Consider the following 26907-nt stretch of genomic DNA (forward strand, 5'->3'; position numbering starts at 1 on the left):
TATTGGTAGCGTGATAGACTGTGGTTACTCAAACCTCATTTCTTGCTCTAGAAGTTGTCACTCAGGCAACCTTTAACCCCGGGTCTCCAAATTTGAACACGCTTTTAATTTACAAGGAACAACTAATGGTCATGTCTCAAAGGATTAGATGCAGATCTATCATCCTTCCTCCAGCTCTCCTAGGACAATTGTCCTTTTATACAAACACAGTGTATATGTGGTGCTAGGATGGAGCCCAGGGCTCACACAAGACTACACAAGACTGGCCTGATCTTTCCTTCCTTCCTCCCTCTGTCCCTCTTGACTCTCACTACGATGCTGACTGACTTTAAGCTCCAGCCTCACCAATTCTTCCTCCACAGCCTTCTGAGTAGTGAAACTTCAGATATGTGTCACTACAGCTGGCTAGAAGAGCTGTTTGTCAGCAGTGGTACCGATGCCTGCCTGCACAGCTGATAGCAAGGGGCTAGCAACAGTGTTGAGTGAGTCGCCATGAATGTGATCCTTCCCTGTGAGTTCAGACATCATTCTGCGTGTTCAAACACTGCATCGGTGGTAGGACAGTGGATGCTTTCATTAGTATAGGAATTGGCTTGTGAAATTAATGAAGCCAAAAGGTCTACCCATCTTTAGTCTGAAAGCTGGAGATGCAAGAACGGCAGTGAAGTGACTCAGTCCATGTCAAAAGGCCTGAGAGCCCATGGAGCTAATGGTATAGGTCCCCAGACTCTGGGGACCCAAGAAGAAAAACTTCAGTATCCAATAGCAAGAAAAAAAATGAGTGTTTGACTTTATCCATCTCTGAAAGAGGGATGTAGCTCAGAAACAGCGTGCACATGTACACACACACACACACACACACACACACACACCTTTTTGTTCTTTCAGGTTCTCAACAAATTGATGCTCATCATCAGTGAGAACAGGCTTTGTTTCTCTCTCTCTCTCTCTCTTTCTCTCTCTCTCTCTCTCACACACACACACACAAATTTAGAAGTAATGTTTTCTGTTTTTTTAATTTATTTGGTTTTTTGTTTTATGCGCATTGGTCTTTTGTCTGCATGTTTGTCTGTGTGAGGGTGTCAGATCTTGGAGTTACAGACAGTTGTGAGTTACTGTGTGGGTGCTGGGAATCGAACCCATGTCCTCTGGAGACGCTTCATGCTCCTGCTTTCATGCTTTTTCTGCCAAGACGAACACACTCTCAAGCAAAACCACAACAAACTTTTCCTCCCTTAAGATGAATTTTTCAGAAATTTTGTGAGAGCAATGAGAAAGATGAATTCTACAGAAAATGTAATGTATGCATAAGTACACAAACCATAACAAAATCAGGGAGAAAATCTTCACCTCCGCTAATGGTCCTCAGTTTTTTAACTCGGTGTGTGACTGTGACTGGCATTATAGATACTTTATTTCAATGCACATTCTATATTCTCTGTCGCCAACCAGGAGCTCGGCTGGTAACTCCTTTTTATCCACTATCATAACGCAAACCTTCATTCATGAAGAATCTGAACAATTCTCTGCTGGAACTGGATTGGACTGTTGTATATTTCCGTGGATCTTGGTCACAAAGCAGAGTGACAGTAAGAGATAGTGGATGCCCTGCACACCAGATGCCCCATCATCACCTACATTGTGGAGCAGTAGTCCAATTTTCCCTTGGTAATCGGAAGCAATCACCTTAGCCAAGATGATGACTATTGACTCAGAAGCATCAGGAGTCCAAAGTGTGTGACAGTCTTAACTGCTAGTTAAGTGAGATCATTGCTGGGCTTCGTAGCCAAGGGACTATGACTTCAGGGATTGAGTTTTCTGGGCCAAGAAAGCTACAGGAACAAGAAGTAAAACATTTTGGTAGTGGGTTAACTGGGATAATGGCTAACTGTACCACTCTCATTTCTAGCCCTTGGCTCATGAGTACTGGTATTAGAGAAGCAATACTGTATATTTGTAGCTAATTCAGGATATCTATGACTTTCATGAAAAATTCCCTCCAGCCTTATAATATAGTCCCACCTAGCTACTGCAGTTGTAACTCTGTCTCCAAAAGTCCATTCCATCATTCTGTGATCCCACTTGCTTCAGGATGGTAAGAAGCACAGGTCCAGTGAATTTGTACACAGGCCCATTGCCATACCTCTTCTGCCATGACATAAGAAGTAATACCAGGTAGAATATTATAATGTTGGTGGCAAAGTCTATAACAATACAGAAGTTAGTTTTCTCAGAAAAACTGTGAGCAAGGAAGACAAGTCCTTGTCTATAGTAAGTATCTATTCTAATAAGAGCAAAACACTGCCACTTCCACAATAAAACCAATAAATTTCCTGAAAGCTTGTCATTCACCCCAGGAATGGTGCCATACCAGAGATTCAGTATTGATCTCTGTTCCTGGAAGGTGGAACTCTCAATGGGAGTCATAACTTGGTTGGCCTTGGCAAGTGGAAGTCCATGCCATTGAATCCAAACATAGGTTCCATCTGCCATGATAGCATCTTTGGTTTTGAGCTTTAGCTCACCAGACAAAGTCAATGGCAGGAGCAGGGAAGGAATAGGGCTGGCTTCTGTCTACATACAGAACAGCTCATCTCACCCACTTGATTATTTCAGTTTGTTTTGGTTAAGACAATCCTTTTATAAGCATTCATGTGGTATGATAAATATCTATACATCTTTTGCCCAATCAGAAGAGACTTAACCACTCATATGGAGGACCTAAAAATAAATATATAGATAGATGATTGATAGATAGATAGATAGATAGATACATAGATACGTAGATAGATGGATGAATGGATAGATAGATAGATAGATAGATAGATAGATAGATAGATAGATAGATAGATAAAGCTTGTTAAAAGCTGACATGAAAGCAGAAAACAGCCATTAGGGAATTGGATATGAGGAAGCCGTGAGAACAACAACATGACTCAGAGTCTACTTCAGGCCCTATTACAGAGTTTGATAGGCAGGAGCCAACCCTATTTCATGTCCCAATGCCACCCCCACTCCTCCTGTGATTATATGCCAACAGAAATAGCACCACTTTTCCATACATAAAGATTTCAGTTTCCCAAACTTCCCCCAAGCCAACACCATTGATACATGATTACTGCACATCCTACTTTAGCCATTAGCACTACCTGGCCAAATTATACTTCAGCTCTCCACTTGGGCCATCCTCCCACTCCACCACCATAAAAGTGCCAGCCTGCAGGAGAAGTGGGCTCTCTTGTGAAGTGAATCTTTTCTTACCAGGGAGCTGCCTCCTCCCCTTTCTTTTCTTCTCTAAGAAGGTAGGTTAGGAGAAGATAGGGGATATTAATATAATCAATGTGCAATATGAGTGCTGGCAGGATGGTTCAGTGTGTAAAAGTGCATTCCCCCAGTCCTCACGACCTGAGTTCAATGCCAAGGAACTACATGCTGAAGGAAAGAACCAATACCTGCATGTTCATCTCTGAGCTTCACGTGAGTGACAAAGCATGTAAACACACACATATAGACATGCATATGAACTAAATCAAGTATTTGAATGTAAAATTTAGCATATGCATATATGAAACTGTAACAATGGAACTCTTATTTTACACAGTTAATACTTGGTGATTTTAAAACATCCTTTCCTCTCTATTTGTGCCATCCCCCAATTATGTCACAGTCCTTACCCAGTGCCGAGAAAACTGAAAATAACTTCTTACATTGACATACTTTAAACAAAAATGACATTTTAAAGTTGTTGCCCTCACAACAGTCTGACTTTTTTTTTCTGATCAAGATAATGCCAATGCTCTGTGTTGGTAGTAGCCACAAACTAACTTTTGTCTTTTGAAAACATTGTGTTGATGGTGTCTGGATGCATCTAAGATGAGCACTCAAATACTCAGATCTAACAACACAACAAAAGTTTTCAGAAGTTTGTCTCCGATGGTACTTCGGGTTCTTCTCAAATGTTTATATTTCTCATTTGGCTTGACATCTTCTTGGCTATTTTCTAGTGTAAACTTGAATCAAACCTCCTCCATGAACTCTTCTCCTAGAAGTTCACACCATGAAAGCCTGTAGGTGGAGACTGCTCATTTGTTTCCTGACTGCTCAGACCTGAATAATCATACAGAAACTATATTAATTACAACACTGTTTGGCCAACAGCTTAGGTGTTTCTAACTAGTTATTATATCTTCAATTAACCTATTTCTATTAATCTGTGTATTCCCACTCAGCTGTGGCTTACCTGTGCCAGCATGTTACTCCTTTGGCAGCTATATGGTGTCTCCTTGACTCCACCTACTCTCTCTATATCTCTGTTCAAATTTCCTGCCTGGCTTTACTCTACTAAGCCATTGGCTGAAACAACTCCTTTAATAACTAATAGTAATAAAGCATATCCATAGCATACAGAGGGGAATCTCACATCAATAACCTGTTCAATCTATAATCTCTGGAGGCATTTCAGGCTGAAGCCATCAGCAATGATTTACCATTTTCCAGATGCACATGCTCATGCTTACCTTAGATCTGGAATCTCCTCCTCTCATTCCTCTGCTTGCTGGTCTCACTTGCCCTTCAAGGGGACGTTTTAATGTCATGTCTCCTGCTCTTTGAAAATCTGATGAGCATATTCTTCTTCTAGAGTTTTGTATTCTCTTCCTCATCCCCTAAAGCATCCTGTACTCCAACAACACATTAGAACAATCATCTCACTGCCATATGGCTGTCTGTCTTTCCTCCTCCAGAGGCAGGAGTCCCTTGAGGACTGAGATGTGGATCCAAAGCACCTACCAGAGTATCAGGTGCAGAGTTAGCATCAAAAGAGGAGGCTGAGTTGAAATAAAATGAATGTGAGTATACTTACTTCCATCTCCAAAGCTAGTCTGGCCTTTACAGAAAAAGCCTCAGTTCCACCAACTTGTGTTCTTTCTACTGAACATAATTCATTAATGTGCAATTGTGATTCCACTTATGTAACCCCATCAAGTTTTTTATTTTTGTTTTTGCTTCTTTGTTGTTGTTGGTGGTGGTGATGGGGTTCTTTAATTCTTTGTTTGTTTGTTTACCATTAATCCATACATTGGTTAAAACAAGATATTCTCATCAGATTCCCCATTTTTGCACTGCTCCTGAACGACCCAAACTGTGCAGTTAGTAAATGAGCATTTCTGGAGTAACGGGAGCTGCACTGCTCCTCCCTGTCCAGTCAGCACATCAGCTGCTATTCAATGAAAACGTTGTCAATGGAGAGGAATGGAGAAGGCAAGCAAGGGCAATAGTTCTGTAGCCCCCAAACTCCAGAAGCTGAGACAGAAGGACCTCAATTCTGAGGCCAGCCCAGGGGAAGAGGAAGTACGACAACTGCAATGCAATAACTAATCAGGAACAATCTCTCCTGTCAGTGCGACAGGGCACAGACAAGCGTGGAAGAACCTGTCACTTCACCTGCTGCAAAAGGAGGATGCCTGAGAGAACATTCAAGAAAAAAAGACTACAAACTGATGATCTCTTTGGAAATACATTGTATGGTCTGTCAAGAGCAGAAAAGAGATAAAATCAGGAGTCTCCTTGAGCAATTGGTTTTTTGCAGTTGGGTGGGTTTTTTGTTTTTTGTTTTTTGTTTTTTATTTTTTTGGAAACCATACAGAAATTGTAAAAAAAAAAAAAAAAAAAGAAAGAAAGAAAGAAAGAAAGAAAGAAAGAAAGAAAGAAAGGAAAAGAAAAGAACTTGAGACGCAGAACATTTCAGGTCCCGGAGGCATATTTCTCAGAATTTTCAGATTCTGAAATTCAGAAATTTAACTGGAATTAAAATCTTTTCAATGTAAAGACAGTCCGTGGCTTTTCCTTGGTTGTAAAAACTTGGAGATTATGTACGCCCACCCCTGGAACAGGACCCTCTTAATGAGAGAGCTCTAAATGGCATCCGCCATCCTCTCTCAATCCACTTTCTCCATTATCGCGGCCAAAACAACTGGATCGATGATTTCAAAGGTCAATAGTGTCAAACTGCCTTCTAAATGTTCGTGTTTTTGCACACGGATTAGTGCTGCTCTCAGCCTTTGTCGGAGACGCTTCCGCTTGTACTGGGCAGTGTTTAGTGCAGACATTCACAATGGGTCAAAGTGCTAAGAATAAGCACGCTCTCAACCTTGAGTGACAGATCTGTATCGTCCCCTCCAAGATTCAGGGAATGTTGCAGAAAGGCGGGGCGGGGCGGGGGGGGCAGAACAGATGCACCAGTCAAAGGATGAGAAGGAGAGCTGTGAAATGACATCTTCCGGATATGACGTCTTCCAGATATGACGTTTTCCGGATATGACATAGCTGTCTCATCCATGAACTCAGAGCAGAAATTGTAACTGTCCAAGGCCTACACACACTTACCCATCAGTAGTCCATTCTGAATGGGGAAAGGGCTCCTGAGGCTCCAACCCTCCTCTGAGCAGTAAATGTTGCTGTTGAAGGAGAAGTCAGACTCCTCCGCGGTGTAGCCCCTCGCAAGCAACCCTAATTAAAGGTTGTGGAGCCTTACAATAACAAACAGGCATGAGAGCAGGAGCGGAACTTGTTGGGAAGCTTAAGGGGTTCAGCATAAGTGGAAGGGGTTAAAAGAAGAGAGTGGTACTCTGATCAAAGTACAGTGTGTGTGTGTGTGTGTGTGTGTGTGTGTGTGTGTGTGTAAGAGGGGGGAAGAGAGAAACTGTGAAAGGATAAACTAACTTTAAAGACCAATTATGTGTTGTCATAGAAATAGAACGGCTCACCCTTGAATAGAGCTTGCTTATTGCTCATCATTCCAACTGAAAATAGCAATTTGACTAGATTGTAATTTATGGCAGTTTATGGATACAAATATTACTAAAAATTCTAGTAAAAATTGCACTTATCACAGCAAAGTAAGGACACTTCACCAATACAAAGAAACGCTCAAGGTGATGTAAATTTCAAATTACTCAGTTTTCTAAATCCCGTGTCCTGTCCCCATATACACAATTGTTTTTAATTAAGTTGTGTGGTTCTTTGATTTTGATAGGTAACCAACAAGATTGCATCTTAATCTAAGAACTGTTGTTAATAATTTTAAATATACCTTAATCACCTGTCATACACACACAATCTTTGAAATTTTAAACACACCTCTCTTTTCTCTGTACTCTCTTTGAAATTGTATAAATGTTTTGTTAGAAAGGTTAATTCTGAGGCGCTAAGCAATTTACCTCAGTTCCATGCAAAAGGTCATGAGTGAGAATTCAAATAAAGGAGCCTATTAATGAAGCTGTTGGAATCGAAATGAGGGTCACAGAAGATGTGAGGATGTGGCAAGTTTGTAAGTGGACTTCAGCAGAGGGAGGAGTAAGAAGAAAAGCAGGAGAACTGAGAAAAAAATTGTTCCTCCCTAATGCCTAAGACTGAAAGAATTACACCAAATTAATAATTATGAAAAATAAATAAGCAATGAATTCCCACATGGGCATACCATATTATATCTCATTCTTCATAGAGAAATAAGCCTCTTCCGAAGCCAACTTGTGTAGCCCTGCTATGGATCTTTCCATTTCCCACTAAAGCCAGCCTCTCCCTTTCTGCTGGATCTGTCCTCTGACTAGTTATACATGCTGAAGATTATCTCACCTTACAGAAACTCTGCCACTCTCCAGCACTCCGTTTTTCTACTGCCCTTTACAGTGAGTGACTCTCTCGAAATAGTTTCCTAGGCCCATGGTTTCTACTTCTCATCCTCTACTGAGTAAATCAACACCTCTGTGGCTTCGGGGACCAATATGCTGTTCAGCATCTGAACAATATGATACTAAATGCAAGGAAGGAATTTTAGAGTTCAGCCTGCCTGACCGCACATGACTTTCCAACCAGCTGGCTCATTCCACCCATGCGGCTACAGCAAAATACTGTGGACAAGGTATTGCTGGTGTTGGCCTCATTGCTGTCTTCTGTTCATTTTTATTATTGTCTTTGACTTTTGGTTTTCGGAGCCAGAATAGCATGTGGCCCAGGCTGCCCTTAAACACCTTAGCTGATGATGAAAGTCACCTCCTCATCTTCTCACCTCAACCTCCAAAGCATTAGAAAAGCATATACCACCATGTCTAGCAGTGGAGTAGTTTATGAATCCAGATTTCTGTCTCCTCCAACCAAGGCAATAGCAAGTCTGGTGATGTCTGGTAACGTCTTGCTGTCTGTTCTTACAATGGTGTGTGTTGTGTGCTACAGAATGGGTGAATACTGAATCCTCCCATGGGGAAGGGAGGAAAAAGTTTGCTAGTTTTCTCAAGCCCTTTTATAAAGGCACTGATCCCAGCAGTGACTCTGCCTTCACTTCTAGAGAGATTCAGCGGAGGCGTCTGTCCCCAGCATCAGCTACATGACTTCTCCTTGACTCTGCCTTCTCTCTAGATAGATAGATAGATAGATAGATAGATAGATAGATAGATAGATAGATAGATAGATGATAGACAGATAGATGATAGATAGATAGATAGATAGATAGATAGATACACACACACACACACACACACACACATATATATATATATATATATATACATATATATATACTGGATTTATTCTGTTAAGCCATTGGCCGAAAGCAGCTTCTTTATTAACCAATAAAAGCAACACATATACAGAACTGAGAAGATAAGAATATAACCTCTTGGAGCACATATCCTACTTAACAAACTAAATAAAATAATTTTCCTGATCTCAGTTAGGAACCCCCTTACCCCATCACACATGGAAACTGCACTTCCAATTAGAGCTCCAACGATCACGATGCCTGCCCCTACTCTAGCTCTGTGAAGATAATTTGTCATGATTAAAGGAATATGCTCCCTAGTACAACAATAATCTCAGCTTTGCTTCATCAACAGGTTAGTGAATGGTCTTTAGGGAGAATTAAGAATTGACACCTGTGCTCTTTTCTCACATTATTATGTGTTGACATCAGCTGTGTTGTCAGAAATCACTCAACATAAACCAAGTGAAGGGATGCTTGGGTCCCAAGTTTTCCTCACCGCCTCTACAGCTCATTCTATCTAAGGATCCCAGCGCATTTCGTTTCTGCCAAGAACATGTACATTATATGATTAACAGCACCACTTCTGGAACTGGCAGAGGAAGGGATTTCATCGCTCCAAGAACTGCTGTCAAACTGAGCTCCGCGGACTCAGAGTTTATCATAGCGTTACACAAGAGCAGCGTTCTGGGAAGGCTCCGATGACAATTACGGCCATTAAATGTGCTGCTAGCTTCCTAATTAAGAGCTGAAAAATGTCTCCCAACTGCTGATTTCTCTATTTGACTTCATTAGAAAAATCACACATGGATGGATTCATAATTACTCTTAAATTAAAAGCACTTGTTTATTAATGTTACCAAACTGGGGAGTGATACACCCTCTATGGTATGTCACTCTGGGAGACTGTGAGGCAATTCATCTCTATTAATTACATAGAACTTTCACATTTTGGATTCTAACTGATACTAATACTTTTATGAGTGCGTACTGTTCTATTTTGTGCTTTACAGGGAGAGAAAATATCTATTGCTCCTTACTTGACACATGGGGAGATCAAAAAACAGTACTCAGCTGAAAGAGAGGAATGCTGAGAGTTCAAGTCTGGCCTTAGCTAACCTGTCTCAAAAGTAAAAATCCAGAAATAGTTAATACTGTGTTGAAAGACTGTAAAGAAAGCTACTAGCCTTTGATAAAAATCTGAATACAAAGCAGATCCACATTCAAATTTCAGTCCCAGAAAATAAATGCGATGTTGGTTTTAGATGTGTTCTTTTGCCAGTTAGTGCTGCCTGGGGGAGGGGGTCCAAGATGCAAAGGAAAGGTTCCGAGTTGCACAGCTTTCTTTAGAGATTACCATGCTTCTGAGGCTACGCAAGCATAATTGGAATGGGCAACTCATCATTTTTGGTTGTCATTTTAAAAGTTGAAGATCAAGTTTTGAACTTTTTATGGAACCCAGGCTAGTCTTGTACTCCTTATTTTCCTGCTTCCACCCTTCAAGAGCTGGGATAATGGGCATCTGCCTCTGTGCCGGCTTCTACCAGCTGGTACTTTTTAAATGAGAAATAAATGGACAATGAGATGCTCGGGTTAAAAGCACATGCTACCCAGCCTGACAATGCATCAGTTCAATCTCACACCACGGCAGGTTATACTCTGACGTCCACAGGAGTGTCCTAGCACACCCACATAAGTGGAAACAGGTGAGGAAAATGTGAGGCTTTCTATGGTCTTTTAGTAAACTGCTTTATTGTAGTTAAGATTTCCTAAAACTGAAGCCAGGCCTGGTAGCCCATGCATAGCATCCCAGCAAGGAGGAGGCAGAAGCAGGAGGATGAGGAGTTCAGGGCCAGGCTAGGCTACCTAGCAAGACCGTGTCTAAAAAACAACACAAAATAAAACGGAACAACAAACAAACAAACAAAAAGGATTTCCTGAAAATGGATTTGTAATGACTGAAGCAGATTCTATAAGAAACAATCCTGTCGTCTCCTAGAAGCTCCTACTTTGTGCCTAACACAACCAGAATAATTTATAAAGTGTTGTGAATTGGAGAATACAATTACATGATTATTAAGACCAGGAGGCTGCAAATCAAGGCAAGTGCACTCATTGTATGGGGGAACAATGCCCCCTCAGCAGTGACCATAGGTATCCTAGCAACACAACAGTACTTCACCACTGACAAAGAACACATGGCAGTTAAAGAAAATAACTGTTCTCCCCTTTCTGCATTCCATTCTTGTCTCTGCTACTAATTTATAGTCCCGCTAAATCACAGCACACCTTCCTGACTCCAGTTCTCTTTTCATAGCATTAAAGGAAATGTAAGATGTTAGCAAGAAGAGCAAAGGGTCAGACTAGGTTGAGAAATAGGAAATAAACCCAAACCTCAGAAGAAAGGCCACTGTCAAAAAACTCAGACTGCCCTAAATGACCAACACGGCCTTTCTCAGAGCACTACTTGTATTTGGGCAATGTTCAGGGAGCAGCTTCTACCTTCTCTTTATAGAGTATTGTTTTCAGATGGTGGCTCAGGTTCATGCCTTAACACTGAGGAGGTAGAGGAAGGAGGATCAGGAGTCAGGGTTATCTCGACCTAAAAAGTGAATGGAAGAAGGAAGGAGGAAAGACAGGAAAGAAGGGATGGAGGGCCAGGGGGACAAGGGATGGAAGAAGGAAGAGAGGGTTGGAGGAAGGAAAACGATCAAGGGCTAGCCTCACAAAGCAATACTATACCTTTCTCCTCATCTCATTAGCTCTATTTTCTTATTTTCTTACTTTCTTTTGCATTAATAGTGAGATAATTTTAGAGAAAAATAAGGAGCAAGAAAGAAGACTCTAGTGCCATGTCTACTAACCCTTCAGGTCCTTGTCCCTAAATATCTGCCCTGCTCTTTGTACTACTTGGCCCTGGGAAGGGTAAGCCGTCTCCAGGAAACTGGCACCACTCATGCCTCCTGCACCCCAAACCTACCTACCTGCAGAAAGCAGAACAGCTCATAACATTTGGAGTCTGTTCCTGGAAACTCTGTCTGGAACACAGAAATTGAACCTTCACACTGCACTTTAAAGTGAGCCAGTGATGTAAGAAAGCAGCAAACTGACGGGGGGTGGGGGGGGACTGGCAAGATTGCTCAGTGGGTAAGCACTGGCTGCGCAAGCATAAGACCTGACAAAACCTGAGTTCAAGCCCTGAAACTCATGTAAAGGTGGAAGGGAAGAACAAATTCTATAAAATGGTCCTCTGACCTCCACATGCATGTGCACACATATGCACACACAAACACACACACACACACACACAGATTGGCTGGCATAAAACTCACTATGTAGACAGACTAGCCTTGAACTCATAGAAATCTACCTGGATCTGCATCCTGAGCACTGAAATCAAAGGCACATGCCACCACACCTGACATAAATTAGTTTTCAGAAAAGTATACTGCCTTCCATCCCATCTCTGATCAGCAGGCTCTAGGGGAAAGAGGAGACAGTCAGTCATTCCAGAGCTCAGCCTTGCCCTTCTGCTCAGGGGGTAATCCAGACTTGTGCTGTCTGTACATCTCTCACTGCCATCCCTTGCACTCTACACTCTGTCTCTGGATGTCTGAGCTCAGGTACTTCTTGAAATGCTATGTCTAGTGAGTGTCTGCCACCATCAGCCTTGCACTCCTTCAGTGGCGTCCGGGATGAGGGTGAGGTTAACTTGGTATGAACACACCAATCGAATAACAACGTGTATGTGTAGTTTCCTTTCTAGAACACGGAGTGCTAGTGTACCATTATAATATGAGGCAGAAAAATACCCCATCCCTCTCTCCTGGCCCCTTTACAAATGGCGTAAAAATAAACTTTCAGAAAAGAGGAAATAGAGGGGGAGTAAATCTGGAGAAGAGGGGGGTGGAGGGAGCTGCAGGGAGTGGAGGGAGGGGAAACTGTGGTCAGGATGTACTGCATGAGAGAAGAGTCTATTTTCAATTGAAACTTTTAAATTTTTAAATTAAATTAAAACGCATTGAAAAAACTTTCAGAAGGCATTTTAGCAAACATTTCAATCCTTATAAAGAACTATTATTATTTTCAAAAAAACCAAAAACCCTCTGTTCACATTCTAGATACTTTTTTCCACCGCTGTTGAAAAAAATCCAAGCCCGGGGCTCAATAGTAAAGCCCTTGCCTCCTACTGACAATGTCCTGAATTGGATCCTCAGCACGAGAGGGGGAAAACCCAGCTTCAAACACGGCGATGGCCCCTGAGAACCCAGGTGTCATCAGCTGTACTCACAACTCATGTGCTGTCTCAACAGTGGCCATTCTCGCCAGTCCTTTCAGCAAATGAAAACCTGTCCCGGAGAGAAGCAAAACATTCATTTACAAATTAGTCCCCCCTTGCAGTTAATACATTGCTGCTGGAATTTAATGCTCTCATTATCCTTCATTATTTACAGCCTATGTATTAATATCCCATGAAATGTTTCTTCCAAAATGATTTTAATCTTATTTAGCTTGTTCTAAACTCAACCACTTTGCAGTAATGAACCTGCTCCCCATAATTAACTGTCATGGGGAGCCCTGCAAGGAAGTTATAACTAATATAAAGTATTCAAATGGCCCCAGTCGGGGTGCCAGGATGCCAGCAGGCACTGTGGTCTGCACCTCATCAGTACCTTCATAAGTGTAGGCTTGCATGCCGAGTAGTAATCCCTCCTAATGAGTACTTTAAAACCTGTCAATCAAATGTTTATATGTTACAAACAAGTGCCCTTCACTCCCTGGCTAGTACTACAACAGTCAGCTCTGGAATTATGTTTATTAAATCAAACAGCTCTGATTAATAGGCCTCCAAAGAAGTCATCTGTCACTGAGAAGGCCTGTGGAGATTAAAGGGTACATAAGACATGGTCGCCAGTTTCCAAATCTCACAGGCAAGCAGCGGAAACTCCACAGGAAAGTGATTTCGAACAAAAGATATCATTAAAAGTTCTATGCCCACACACACACACACACAAAATTCATAAGCTACTACAAGATTAATTGCCACATGAGTAGATTCGACAGTTCAGAACAGTAAGAGATCACTTTCGGCTAGAGTGAGCTGAGCGGGCTTCACAAGTTTAAAGATACTTAAGCAAAATCTTGATGAAACAGAGGAGATTAAGCAGTTACTGATGGGAGAGGGTGTTCTCAATGATTACAAGCCACAGGAATACTGAGCAGCAATTATGGGAATACCAATCAATCCAGCCTGTTAGTTACGCTGCCTTGTTTAACGTCTAGGCTTCAGCACGTGGATTTTATACCTTCATCCTCCCCAGGGTGGGGGGGGGGGAGTATAGGTTTAGATGGAGAAGCCACACAGATATTTGGTGACAGAGCCATAATTTGGTTTTATTCTAGCTCCGAAATCAGTTGCCATTCTGCTTTTAATATGACCTGTTGAGTGCTAGACAGAGGTGGCTGAATAAGAAAACTGCAAAGACTACACACTTGAAGAAGCGCAGTTTAGGGCCAGAGAGATGGTTGAGAGGTTCAGAGCACTGGCTGCTCTTCCAGAGGTCCTGAGTTCATTTCCCAGCAACCACATGGTGACTCAGAACCATCTGAAATGAGATCTAGTGCCCTCTTTTGGCCTGCATTCATACATGAAATCAGAACACTGCATAATAAATAAATCTTTTTCTTTTAAAAAACTGTCTTGATGGGCCTTCCACTTAAAAGCTTTAAAAGAAGGAGGAGGAGGAGGAGGAGGAGGAGGAGGAGGAGGAGGAAGAGGAAAAGGAAGAGGAAGAAGAAGAAAAAGCAGCAGCTCAGTTTGACTACAGAAAAGGCCTGAGAAATTAAACCAAGAGCTATGTGGATCCATGGATACTTTAGTTCCAGTCAAAGGAGACTAAAATGAAACAAAATCCAGAAACCACTTCCAGATAAGACCCAAAGCCTCCCACACCTCGTCTGTGGTGACCCTACAGTCTATGATGTATTAGAGGCTAGGCAAGTTCTGGTCCATTCTCCCCAAAGCAAAGATGCCCACTGTCCAAGAAGGAATAATGGCTTGGTAACTCCAGTAACTGAGAAATGTACCACTAACAGGAGCTATTAGCCTTGCTCTCGTTTATTTTTACATCAATTAGTATTATCTTAACTAACACAGCCACGGGTCAGAGATAGAGACGAGATGATACAAGAAGAATCATTCTCACAATTTGTACTTCAGTGCTGGGAAGAATCGTTGCTAATAAGAGCTGGTAGGAGAGGAGGTGAGCAGCAGGAGCATTAATTAACTTACAATTTTCCCTTCAAACCTGCCAAAAAAAAAAGGCAAAAGAGGAGACTCTGAGCTGAAATGTTTGGTGCATGGCTCATATTGTGGGAAACAGGAAAAGATAGGCACAAATATTTGAGAGTTGTCACAAGAAAGTAAAACAAAAAGCCAGTTGTTAACGTCATAGGAGGGGATGATCTCCCAAAGGTGTGCAAAAAATGAGGCAACGAGAGAGAAGAAAGTGGATGCAGACAAGGAGAGAGAGGCAACACAGTGCAGCTTCTCAAGAGCAAGCCGAGCAGAGCCTAACATGACACACAGACAGGAACCTGAAGTCAGAGCCCTGAGAATGGTAGACCAACTCTCTCTTGTGGAACCCCAGCCCAATTATGAGACACGGTCATACTAAATCAACCAACCTGCTCTCAAACTTGGCATCCTCTTGCCTCAGCTTCCCAAGTAGCTGCAATTTCAATTATGTGCCCACACGACCAGCAAGACTGTTCTTTTAAAATAGACTGAATGTCATGCAGAATGGAAGAATACTTGATTCTGGAGCAACCACACCTAAGAACTGTTGTACATCAGAAACAGATTGAATTTATGTGAGTGGAAACAGTATAAGACCCAGCCCCACCCCAGGAGCTACCTTAAAATTGAAAATGGAGGAGAGGAAAAAGTGTAACACAGTGAAAATAAAGACGGAATCTATGCTCCTAAGTTAATGGATGACAAAATGCCCCAGACAAGATTGTGGACCCATACATTTGAAGGGCATTGTGGTATTTGTTCACTTGGTGGTCTATAATGGGGTTATACTGTTTCACTCTGGAAGTAAAGCTTTTAAGTTTCTCTTTGTTCTATTTTGTCTTTTAGAACATGTGATGGAAATTTTCCACTATAAAACAGCAGAAGTTGCTTTCTTTATCATTGGAGATTTCCCAGAAAGTGAACTACAAAATAAAATTGTTCAGCTAGATGTCATTTAAAAAGGAAACATGCAAGCTAGATGTGGTGGTGCGTGCCTGTAAGCTGAGCACTTGAAAGAGAGAAGAAAGGTCGAAGTTCAAGGACAACCTTGGCAAAACATAAAGTTTGGGGACACCTGAGCTACCTGGGACCCTGATTCAGAGGAAAAGAAAAAGAAGACAAGAAAAGACAGCCCCATCTGCAGTGGGAAAGTGAGATCCCTAAAAGTCTCTGTAAGCACCGACAGACAGAACTGGGTTTCTATGTATGTAGAACAAGAGGAGGGACATAAGAAACTGAATGTGTGGCTCAGTTAATAGGACGCCTGCTAGCAGGCACAAGGCCCTGAGTTTCATCCTCGGCACTGAGTAAAAGGGGCAAGGTGGCACCGCCAATAATCGCAGCACTCAGGAAAAAAAAACAAAAACATCAGAAGTTCAAAGTCATCCTTGATTACTTTACCAGATGAAAAGCAGCGTGGAATACGTGAGTGAGACTGTGCGTCAAAAGGAAAAGAGATACATATGAAAGTGTTGAAGGTGCAATACAGAGCAGAGAAAAATCAAATAAATAAAAAGGGACCTCATTAAAAAGGCGAGTATGTTATTATTGCATTCACGGACTTGGGAATAATTATATATGTATGAACATTGATAATAAAACAACTCAATTTCAGTTGGGACTAGTGGTTACATAGTTCTCATTACAAACATTCACCCACTAAAGGAAAGCACAAAGTAGCATGTGAGTTATGAAGAAATATGAGGTAAATCGAAGGTTAGGAATTCAGCAGATGAACTAGAAAGAATTTTAGGTCAAATATTATGAATATAATAAAGAATATAATCTTAGTGGCTGGAGAGATGGCTCAGAGGTTCAGAGCATTACCTGCTCTTCCAAAGGTCCTCAGTTCAATTCCCAGCAACCACATGATGGCTCACAACCATCTGTAATGGGGTCTGGTGCCCTCTTTTGGTTTGCAGGCATACACACAGACAGAATATTGTATATATAATAAATAAACATTTTTTTAAAAAAGAATATAATCTTAATACAAAGTTTTCATTTGAAGAAAAATAAATCAATTAATATTGTAGTTTAAGCTGGCTGGGTATGGTGCATACCATTAATCCCATAATGTGGGAGGCAAAGGAAGGAGAATTTGTAAATTCCGGGCCAGCTTGGTCTACATAGTGAGACCCTGTCCCTTGGGGGTGTGGGGAACGTACTTGTCTTAGACAGGGTTACTATTGCTGTGATGAAACGCCATGGCCAAAAGCAGCTTGCGAGGGGGGGATGGGGGTTGGGTGGAAGCGTTCATTTGGTTTCCACTTGCACATCACAATTCATCATCAAATGAAGTTGTGACAGGAACCCAAACAGGACAGGAACCTGGAGGCAGGAACTCATGCAGAGGAACTCCTTGCTTGCTCCCTATGGCTTGCTCAGCCTGCTTTCTTTCAGCACTCAGGACGACCAGGCCAGAGACAGCCCTACACACAATGGACTGGGCCCTCCCCCATCAATAACTCATACAGAAAATGCCCTACAGGCTGGACTGCAGCCCAGTCTCACGGAGGCATTTTCTCAATTGAGGTTCCCTCCTCATAAATGACTGTAGCTTGTGTCAAGATGACATAAAACCAGCCAGCACAGTCATTTATTTTCTTAACTATCTTATTTTCTATATATTGTAGAACAAACCTGTTCAACAAACCTATGACTGTGGTTTAAATACTGTCACTTAGTTGGCAAAATGCTTCTAGTATCAGGATGCCACTCCCCACCCACCAGCATCCTAAAGAGGAGCCTCTGTCTGCAGGAGCCCTTTGCATGCATACATACAAAGGCGAGTAGATGATTTATGTTCAGCCCTGAGCATCTTGACCCTATACTCTGTAGAGTCTACCTCGTGTTCTTGGAACTTAGGGTCGTCTCATGTCCTGAGCCCTCAAACAATGCTTGATACGGTTATGAATACAAAGGAGGAGAAGGCGGTTCCTGAGCAGATTCTGACACATCGTTATGAATGAAACCTCTGGTCAGCTCTCAAACCATCAATTCTCTAGGCAGGTACAGAGGCACTTTAGCCTGAAAAAAAAGTTTACCATTGCTTCTGCTGCAACAAAGGGGAAAAAATGGTATCATTTCCTCCATCACCCAAGGTTGGAGGTCATAACAAATGATAGATAACACAAGGAAAGTGTATCAGATTTTTATGTAATTAAAAATTCATGTGACATAGAAGCCTTCAGAAATGAAGGCTTCATAAATATGAAAACTGCAGTGTATATAGGCAGTGAGCCTCAGTGTGATTAGAGGCAAAGGGTGTAATCTAATGGTGATGATGGGCTGGGGACCCAGCAGGCTCTGCTTGTCAGTTCTAATAAACTCTGTGTGTAAGGTTAGGAACCAGATAGAAAAGGAGGCCTACCACCTCCTTTCAGAGAAGGCAAGTCAGGAAATCTTTCCAAAGCCGGGCCAAGGAAGAGAGGTCAGATCGACTTCCTGCCTTCTCAGCTTTCTTGGTTCCTTCCGCTTGAAACAGAAAAGATTAACTGCAAGCCAGCACTCAGTGCGCTGTGCAAAGATTTGAAACATTAAGCGCATCTCCAGGCGATCCTCCGACATCAGGGCTGTCAGCATCCGGGCTTTCTGTGCTTCACAGCATCTTTTACAACACCCAGCAAGCAGAAGAGGCAAGGTGCAAATGCAAGAATGATTACCATGAGCCCTCTTTGTCCCATGTGACCTTGAACCTAGAACATGTCCTTGATGCCCCGAATTCTTTCTGGGTAGATGATCTCTAATATTAGCTACCAGCCAGCTCATGCAGTCTCTACCTTCCCTTCTGTTAGTTCAGTCCCCAAAATGCTCCCAAACTTCTCTGTATAATGGGGAAAAGCATACAGAGGAGTTTCCAGAGCATTTGCCTCAAAGAACCCTCAGCTAAAAATACCAAAGGCCAAGTGTGGTGACCCTTACCTACAACTCAGCAGCCAGGAGGCTGAGACAGAACTGAGAGATCCAGACCAGTCTGGACTACACATAGAGACCTTGTTTCCAAAGCATAATAAACAGAGTCACAGCAGCTGTTGCTTAATATCTGTTGGCTGAAAAATATGCCCCAAAGCTGCCACTAATTTAGGTGTGTTTGCATGCGTGCATGCATGCGTATGTGTGCATGTGCCTGTGTGGAAGCCAGAAATTGATGCTGGGTGTCTTCCTCCAATTGTTCACTACTTCAATTTGTGAAAGAGGGTCTCTCACCCAACCTGCATCTCAGCGTGTGTTTCAGCTAGACCAACCCTGCAGCTCATTGTTTCAGCTAGGCTAACCCTGCAGCTCAGTATTTTAGACGGTACCTGGAGCTCAGTGTTTTAGACCAACCCTGCAGCTCAGTGTTTGCTTTGGCTAGACCAATCCTATAGCTCATTGTCTTAGACCAAACCTGGAGCTCATTGTCTTAGACCAAACCTGGAGCTCAGTGTATCAGCTAGACTGGTTAGCCACTAAGCCTCTGAGACCTGCCTGTCTCCACTCCCCACCCAGCACTGTAATTACAGATGTGCACATCTGTATTTTTATGTGGGTGCCGGGGATGCAAACTCAAGTCCTCGTGCTTGTACAGCACATTACTCTCAGAGAGACATCTCCTTGGGGCCCAATACAGTCGCTTTTGATGGCACGGTTTCACCCCACTCTCTGAACCAGCATCTTTACACAGATGAAAATGGAAATCTTAAATGTGTGGAGTCGTCTCTGTTCATGGAAGTTGCGAATAGATTTAGTATGCCCTGCCTCGATATTAAGGTTTTTCCGAAGATATTCAGTCCTCAGACCAGGAATCATTGGCCAGAAAGGTATTTAATTAGCTGAGTAATTATTAGTCTCAGAAAGTTAATTTGTCCAATAGTTTTCTCAGTTAATGAAAGGGGATATTAAACATTGCGTTTGCTAAGGAAACCACCCAATCTGACTCATTTGCCACGGGTGCTGTAGATTGCAGCTCAGACATCCTTAAAAATGCACCTTCCACATACAACTGTGTTTGATGAAGAATTTAGAAAGCAATTGCTTAAAGGGCAGAACTTGTGTTTTCTGTTTGCCGCTTTTCCCTTTAGAAAAGCCTCATTAGGCACAAGAAGCTGAGTAGCAGTGGAGAAAGTAAGGGGAGGGGGCAAACGCTGCCTTCCCCAATCCCCGAGTTCAAATGAGATTGCACACAAATGGCCGAGGTCTCTCAGCTCTCAGCCTAGCAGCAATGCGGCTCTCAGCCTAGAAGCTATTATTCCAACTTCTGTGTGACTTGCATGGCAAATAAAGGAACAGAACACAGAGACAGAGCCGTAGCTGTGAAGACAATGAAATTGCTGTGTTGGTTTGCTTAGGCAATCTAGTAAGCCAGCCTCCAGTTCATGCATTTCTTCCACGCTGTGCTGTCCATCACACAGGCAGCTTTTAAGAAATAAAAACCATTAAAACAGGAAGGAAGAAAGAAAAGAAGAAAGAGAAAGATAAAAAAGCCATCAGCTGTTATAGCAATGTGTGTGTGCCATCTTTGTGTAAGTACATAGGAGAGAGTTGCTGCCACTGTTAGGCCTTTGTCCAAGGACCCAGAGTGAGAAATGCCAGCTTAAAAGGGCGCCCCAAGTTTTGGCCATGCATGCAAATCTGTACCCTTCAAATGTGATGTCAAATACTTGGGTGGAATTGAAAGCTAATTAAAATCCAGTCCCAGATGGGGAACCGCTTTGAGAAAGACAGGTTACCCAACCCGAGATTCCCCTCTCTGAGGTCTAATGAGGCATCTGTAACCTTTGTAGATGAGGGTCATCCCATGGGGAGCAACAAGGTGCAGGAGGCTAAGCCCTTGGCCTGATGGGATCTGATCTCATCAGAGGAAGCCATAATCAACTGTAAGAAATGACAATTAAGCTGGTGATTAAGGTTAACACTGGGAAATGAACATATCCCAAGGGGGAGACAGAGCTACTGGGAACCATGCTGATGGAGTCTAAGGCCAGGTGGCTGAGCCTTTTCTTCAACTGATGGCCTCTTTAAGACTACTTTAAAATGGTTTACCTTGCAAACTAGTAACTGCCACAGGTCAGCAGTAGGTTTTCAGGGCATAGAACTTCCTGTTGGATCACGTAGAGCAGAAATTGTCTGCCTGAAAGTTAGGGCACAGACACCTAAAATCTAGTAAACCAAGATCCTGTGGCTTCCATAAAGTTTCCCTTCACTGACTTTCCAGAATTCTCACCTTCCTCAATACAATTCTTCTCCTGGGTACTTGTTGACAGAGGTTTCTGTCCCACCTGGTCCCACAGCAGTTCAGTCCCAAAGCAACACACAGAGGTCTGTTGGGAGCTGTGAACCCCCCAGATCCTGAATTTAACAACTTACAATGCTTGCAGCTGCTCTGAACACAAGACAATCAGGAGTTCCTGATGGCAAGGGAGTGGTTTCTGGTGCGTTTGGCTGGGGCATGGCTATCAGTTAAGAATCTCTATATATGCAGTTCTGGTACACAATAAAGGGGCATTCTTGGGGCATTCTGGTTTCAAGGATGACCCGTCTCTCTGTCTGTGAGTCTTTGTGTGTTTCAATCTCCAGCCTCTTGCCCAATTCACGAACTGTATGGCAGCTCATAGCGTGCAGACAGGCATGATGCGCCACAGAGGTCTATATTAATAATAAACTGGTTTTCCCATTAACTCAGGCTTCTTATTAACTAATTCTTATATCTTAAATTAGCCCATAATTTTTGTCTGTTAGCCATGTGGCTTGGTACCTTTTATCAGTGAGGCATTCTCATCCTGCTTTCTGGGTGATGACTGCAGACTGAGCCTTTCCTCTTCCCCGAACACTCCTGTTTTGGTCACTCCACCTATACTTCCTGCCTGGCTACTGGCCAACTGGCATTTTGTTTAACCAATACAAATGACAAATCTTTACAGGGTACAAGACCATTGTCTTACAGCACTTAAAAAAATGGAGGTAGGGAGGGAGTGCCGTTAACAGGGAAACCTCTGTCAACAGGAACTGAGAATGAGAGTAACTGTATCCAGAGGTTATAGACACAGATGAGCAATCAGGAATGAGAGTCTTAAGCTTTAACAGTAAAGTCACAGATGGTACAAGTTGGTAATTGGGCATGATGCTATTGAAATTTATCAAACCCAAATGAAGGGCAAAAGAAACTAAAAAGTCTAGGAACAGGGTTAGGATTCATAGAGGAGAACGAGGAAGAGGAGAAGAAGGAGGGAGATGGCTACACAGAGACTAGGACAAGGTTTCTTTAGACTTGGAGTCTACAGAGCCTAGAACAAGCCTACAGGGCCATGATCTGATGCTGGGTTCTGAGACCTGTTCTAAATTTACCCAGAAGCACCCCTTGTGCTCCTGTAAGGATAAGAACAAATGGTACACTTGTTCTAAGTTAGCTGGACTTGGTTGAGATGCATGAAACAGTAAATTGAAAAGGAACCCTGGCAAAGACCAGGAAGGGTATACTTTATGACCTAGGTCCTTCTTCTCTTTTATTCTTTTCTAGGTGGAGGGCCTTGTCCTCATGGCCAATTATGGCTGTGGTGTCTGTAGCCATCACAACACACTCCAAGAAGCAAAATAGAGAAATAATGGTGCATTCCTCCATTTCTATGAAGATTGGTCCCAAGTAACAACCAAGACATTCATAGGAAACTCATTTAGCAGAATCTACTGGTATGGACACAACCAGCAGCAAGGCGTGCATAACATGCAGTCTTTGGGTTGGCTTCTTTGTTACTCTGTATAAATTGCTGCTAATAACTAAAAGAGTAAGAAAGGAATCGCTAGAAATTTCTCCGATCAATTTTTCCAACAATTGATCTCTTCAACCCGACTTTTTCTCAGATTTCTTCTGAGACCATGTCAGTCACGGTCACACATTTAGCTGCAAAACCAAAAGCCACGTTGGATGGTGAGACAGCTTCGTGCAAAAGGCACTTGCTGCCAAGCCTGACAACCTGAGTTTGATGCCACAGACCCACAATGGCGAATCAAGAGAACTGACTTCTACAAGTTGTCATCTGACCCCCACACTCACTGTGGCACATCCCACATACACACATACACATGGGTAAATAAATGTAACAATCTTCTACAATTTGTTACTGGGTGTGGAGATAGAGCACCTTCTCCCTGAGTTCTGCAAGGTAGTGCTGGGTTTGTGCTTATAATGGGAAGGCAGCAAGCAGCCTAAGGGTGTCTTATTTTTGCTGGTGTGTAATGAGTCTTTCTCGGTCCTGCCAGGCAGCTCACAAATAATGACATTGGGACTTATAATTAATTATGAAATCTTGGCCTTTAGCTTAGGCTTGTCTCAACTCGCTCTTATACCTTAAAGTAATCCTTTTTTGGTTTTTTTGAGATAAGTTTTTGGTGTAGCTTTTGAGTCAATCCATATTTTTTAATCTATGTTCTGCCACATGGTGTTACCGTTCTTCTATCTTGCACCTCCCATTTCCTCTCCATGTCTCCCTGGCAACTCTGTCTTTCTTCTTCTCAGTGCCCTGTCTGTCTCTGAAAATCCCACCTAACTGCTTTGTGCCTGACTATTGACCATTTGACTCTTTACTAAAATAATCAAAAGTCTCCTTGGCAAAGATACGTCTTCACTGTTTAAACAAATATTATGAAACAACCTTGTGGCAAAATACCTGTGAAAACAACCTAAGAGTTTATTTCACCTCACAGTTAAAAGATGTGGCCTGCCATGGTTGGAACATCATGGCTCTGGGGACAGAAGGCAGTTGGTGGTAGTGCATCCATAGTCAGGACACAGAAAGATGAACGCTGATGCTCAACTTGCTTTCCCTTCTTAATTCAGTTGAGAATTCCAGGTCATGGGATGCTGTTGCCCGTATTTAGAGTTAACGGGTCTCCCATCTCAACCCATCCTAAAAATCCTCACAGACAGACACAGAGGTTTGTCTCCTGGTCTATTTGTCAATAACAACCAACATTAGCAGTCAAGGAGATTTCCAGTGTATCAGAAGAGGCTCTAACACAAACAGCCCCCACAGCTAGTCATCTGGGTCCATGTCAGAGTGGCTGTTGGCTGGAACCAATGGAGGCTGCTCCTGCAGTATGGCCAGCCTTGGCTTCTGTGACTGTCCAGGAAGGTAAAGCAATAGTCAATTTTTCAACAGCGAGACCATCAATGATTGTTTACTGTCCGCAAAGGCCATTCTGCAGCCCAGAGATTCAAAGGCTGAAAAGCCTGTGCTTCCTCTGATGAGGCTCACTGGTACCAAGGAAACAACTACAGATTAGAAGGAGGTGTCACTGGGGTGTGATGGAGGGTTCCGTGAGGAAGGAATTCTCCTCCTAAGGAGAATCTCTGCTAAATTTTGAAAGACAGGTAGAGTTCAGGCTAGCTTCAGAAACAGGAAATGTATCTTGTGCTTGGGGAAGAGCCCCGACACAGATGTAAATATAAAACAAGACGTTCCCGAGGAATATCGGCAGTGCAGTTTGAACGGAGTACGTGGTAACTTCCGCAACCTGGAGACTCAAGCTTGAAAACTAATAACAGGTAACATTTAAATGATGACAACTGTGTGCCAAAGCGTGTCCTAAAAGTGTGAGTCACATTAGCTCGTTTAATCCTCACTATAACCCTGGGTAAATATGACCTTTCCGCAGACACGGAAATTGAAGCCCAGAAAGTGAGGGCCCACAACTAGTTTGCAGCAAAGCCAGAGTTTGAATGCTGTGGGCTCGGGGGTTTTACCCTCCGTGTGTAACTGTTCTGTCCTACAGGCTGAGGAAGGATAGCGATAACTGGACATTGAAATTTTACCCCAAAGAACCTAGGACACAGTGATTCAATTAGAATCTAGAAATAATCTGAGTGATCTCACTGGAAAGTCAGTGTCTGAGCCCAAGGGCCTTGAATTTGAGTTCTCCAAAGAGTCAAAAGCAAACTCCAGACATGTTCTCCTGAAGAACATGAAAAGCAGCGAGGAGTGTAGGAAGGGCTTTAAGATGGATGATGATATGAACCTCACGTGGGTTCTTTTGAGATGTGTGACTATAAAGAAGACTGGAAAGGGTGACACAGGAATGGCACGTCACACCCAGGGGCAGCTGGTCCCTGACAGCACACAGTCCTCAGCGGAAGTCTCTACCAGAAGCAGATACTCACAAAGTCTATGTGACAAATCCAGGGAGCAGAAGGAAGCAGAGCAGCAATTTGCTTCCAGGGAATGTGAGAAGCCATAGCAGTGTCTCATGTTCTGCAGCAAACCTATCCCAGGAAAGCAATGGGACAGGAGAGAGGAGGGATTCAGAAAATTCCTGAAGGGCTGTATTGCCTGAGCAGGGCAAGGAGTTCAGAGCTCAGGTCCTGCAGAGAACAGAGAACTCAGCCACAAGACCAGGAGTGTGACCTGACTGAAGGAATGGCCTGTTCCCTTTGGGAGGTCTTCGAGCTTTATAAGGGAAAGCTCCAGAAGCCTCACAGTAACGCAATACGTCCAGCCTGAAGCGCCCATTGTGGCCTTCAGTTCTCCACAGGAATTTGTGGCTGAGCTGAAGAATTGGTCCAACAGGAGGTTCCAGAGTCTTGACTGAGCTGGAGGAGAAGCAGCCAAGCAATATATGTTGCTGAATCTCGACACAAACCCAAGGGAGCCTACGCCCTCGAAACCCCACAATCTCATGTTTTCTTCACAGGACCCAAGACACTTGAAACAACAACTCAAATAGTTTCTGGAAGTATCTGGGTTAGACCACTGGAATGATGAGAATGTCTGAGTTGAAGGATCTACAACTAGAGCTCTTCAGAGAAGCAGAAGCATGCTCAGAGGTGTTCTTATGAAGAATCTTCTCACAGCACTATGCAGGCCAAGGAGACTCGCTGTAAGCTGGAACACTAGGGAAGATGGCAGTCTGCTTCCCATACAAGGGCATAAGCCCAATTTCAAAGGTTTTGATATCAAAAGGCAAGAAAAGATGGGTTTGGTAGCCAAGTAGGGAGCAGACTCAACGTTCCTATGACTCTCCATTGTATCCAGGTCCTAGCAGGATTGAACAATGCCTACCTGTGTAGAAAGAGAGGGCTTTGCTCAGTCTATTGATCTGAATGTCTCTCCTGGAAATGCCCCATGCCCCATCCTCCATCCTCTGCCGAACACAATCAAAAGTAATGGTTCCTGGATTTCAGAGCTCCCAGAGTCAAGTTAACACATAAACTTATCTAGCCAAGACCTTAAGCCCAGGAAAGGAATGAAATTTAGATACTGCCATGCCAAGTGGCCATTCTTGTATCTACTCTGTCAATGGAAGCCTTTTCTTCCAGCTTTCCTCATGAGAAGCAGGAAGCCTCTGAAGGCCATATCTTCCATGAGCAAGGAGATCTCTGGCATCCAGCCTATGGAATGTCAAGCTGGGGAAGAAGTTCAGAGTGGAGAGTGTCAAAAGGGGATTATAACGGTGAGAAGGTATGGCACAAGCATGCAAGAGATACACGGTCAAACATCTGGGACTTGAGCAAACACCATGTCTTGGTAGTTAGGAGACAGCTGAGAATCTAGTGATGGATAGAGCCCACTCTTACCCAAAAAGGCAAGCAGCAAGGAGTCAATCAAGCTGATGCAGTAGAAGGGTCACAAGTTTGGGCTTGTGCTTTTAGCAAGCACTTCTTAGCCTGCTTCTACTGTAACAATGCAATAGGGATTGCATCTCAGCGAGTGCAAAGCCAATCAGCACAGCCTAGACATAAAGGAGTGGGACGAGATTTACTACAACAAGTAAGGAAAGCAAAAGAGTTCTGTGCAAAACTGTTGCAAGGAGGAGGGCCGGTTGTTCACCCGGCTGCCCAGAACCGAAATAACCACACAGAAACTGTATTAATTAAATCACTACTTGGCCCATTAGCTCTAACTTCTTATTGGCTAACTCTTACATCTTAATTTAACCAATTTCTGTTAATCTGTGTATTGCCACATGGCAGTGGCTTACTCCTAAGTTTCAGCAGCATGACTTACTCTGGCAGTGGATCTGTGGCATCTCCCTGACTCTGCTCTCTTCCTCCCAGAATTTAGTTCCGTCTTTCCCTCCTACCTAAGTTCTGCCCTATCAACAG

Source organism: Arvicola amphibius, chromosome 14 (genome assembly GCF_903992535.2).
Source record: "Arvicola amphibius chromosome 14, mArvAmp1.2, whole genome shotgun sequence".
In the NCBI taxonomy this organism is placed as follows: domain Eukaryota; kingdom Metazoa; phylum Chordata; class Mammalia; order Rodentia; family Cricetidae; genus Arvicola; species Arvicola amphibius.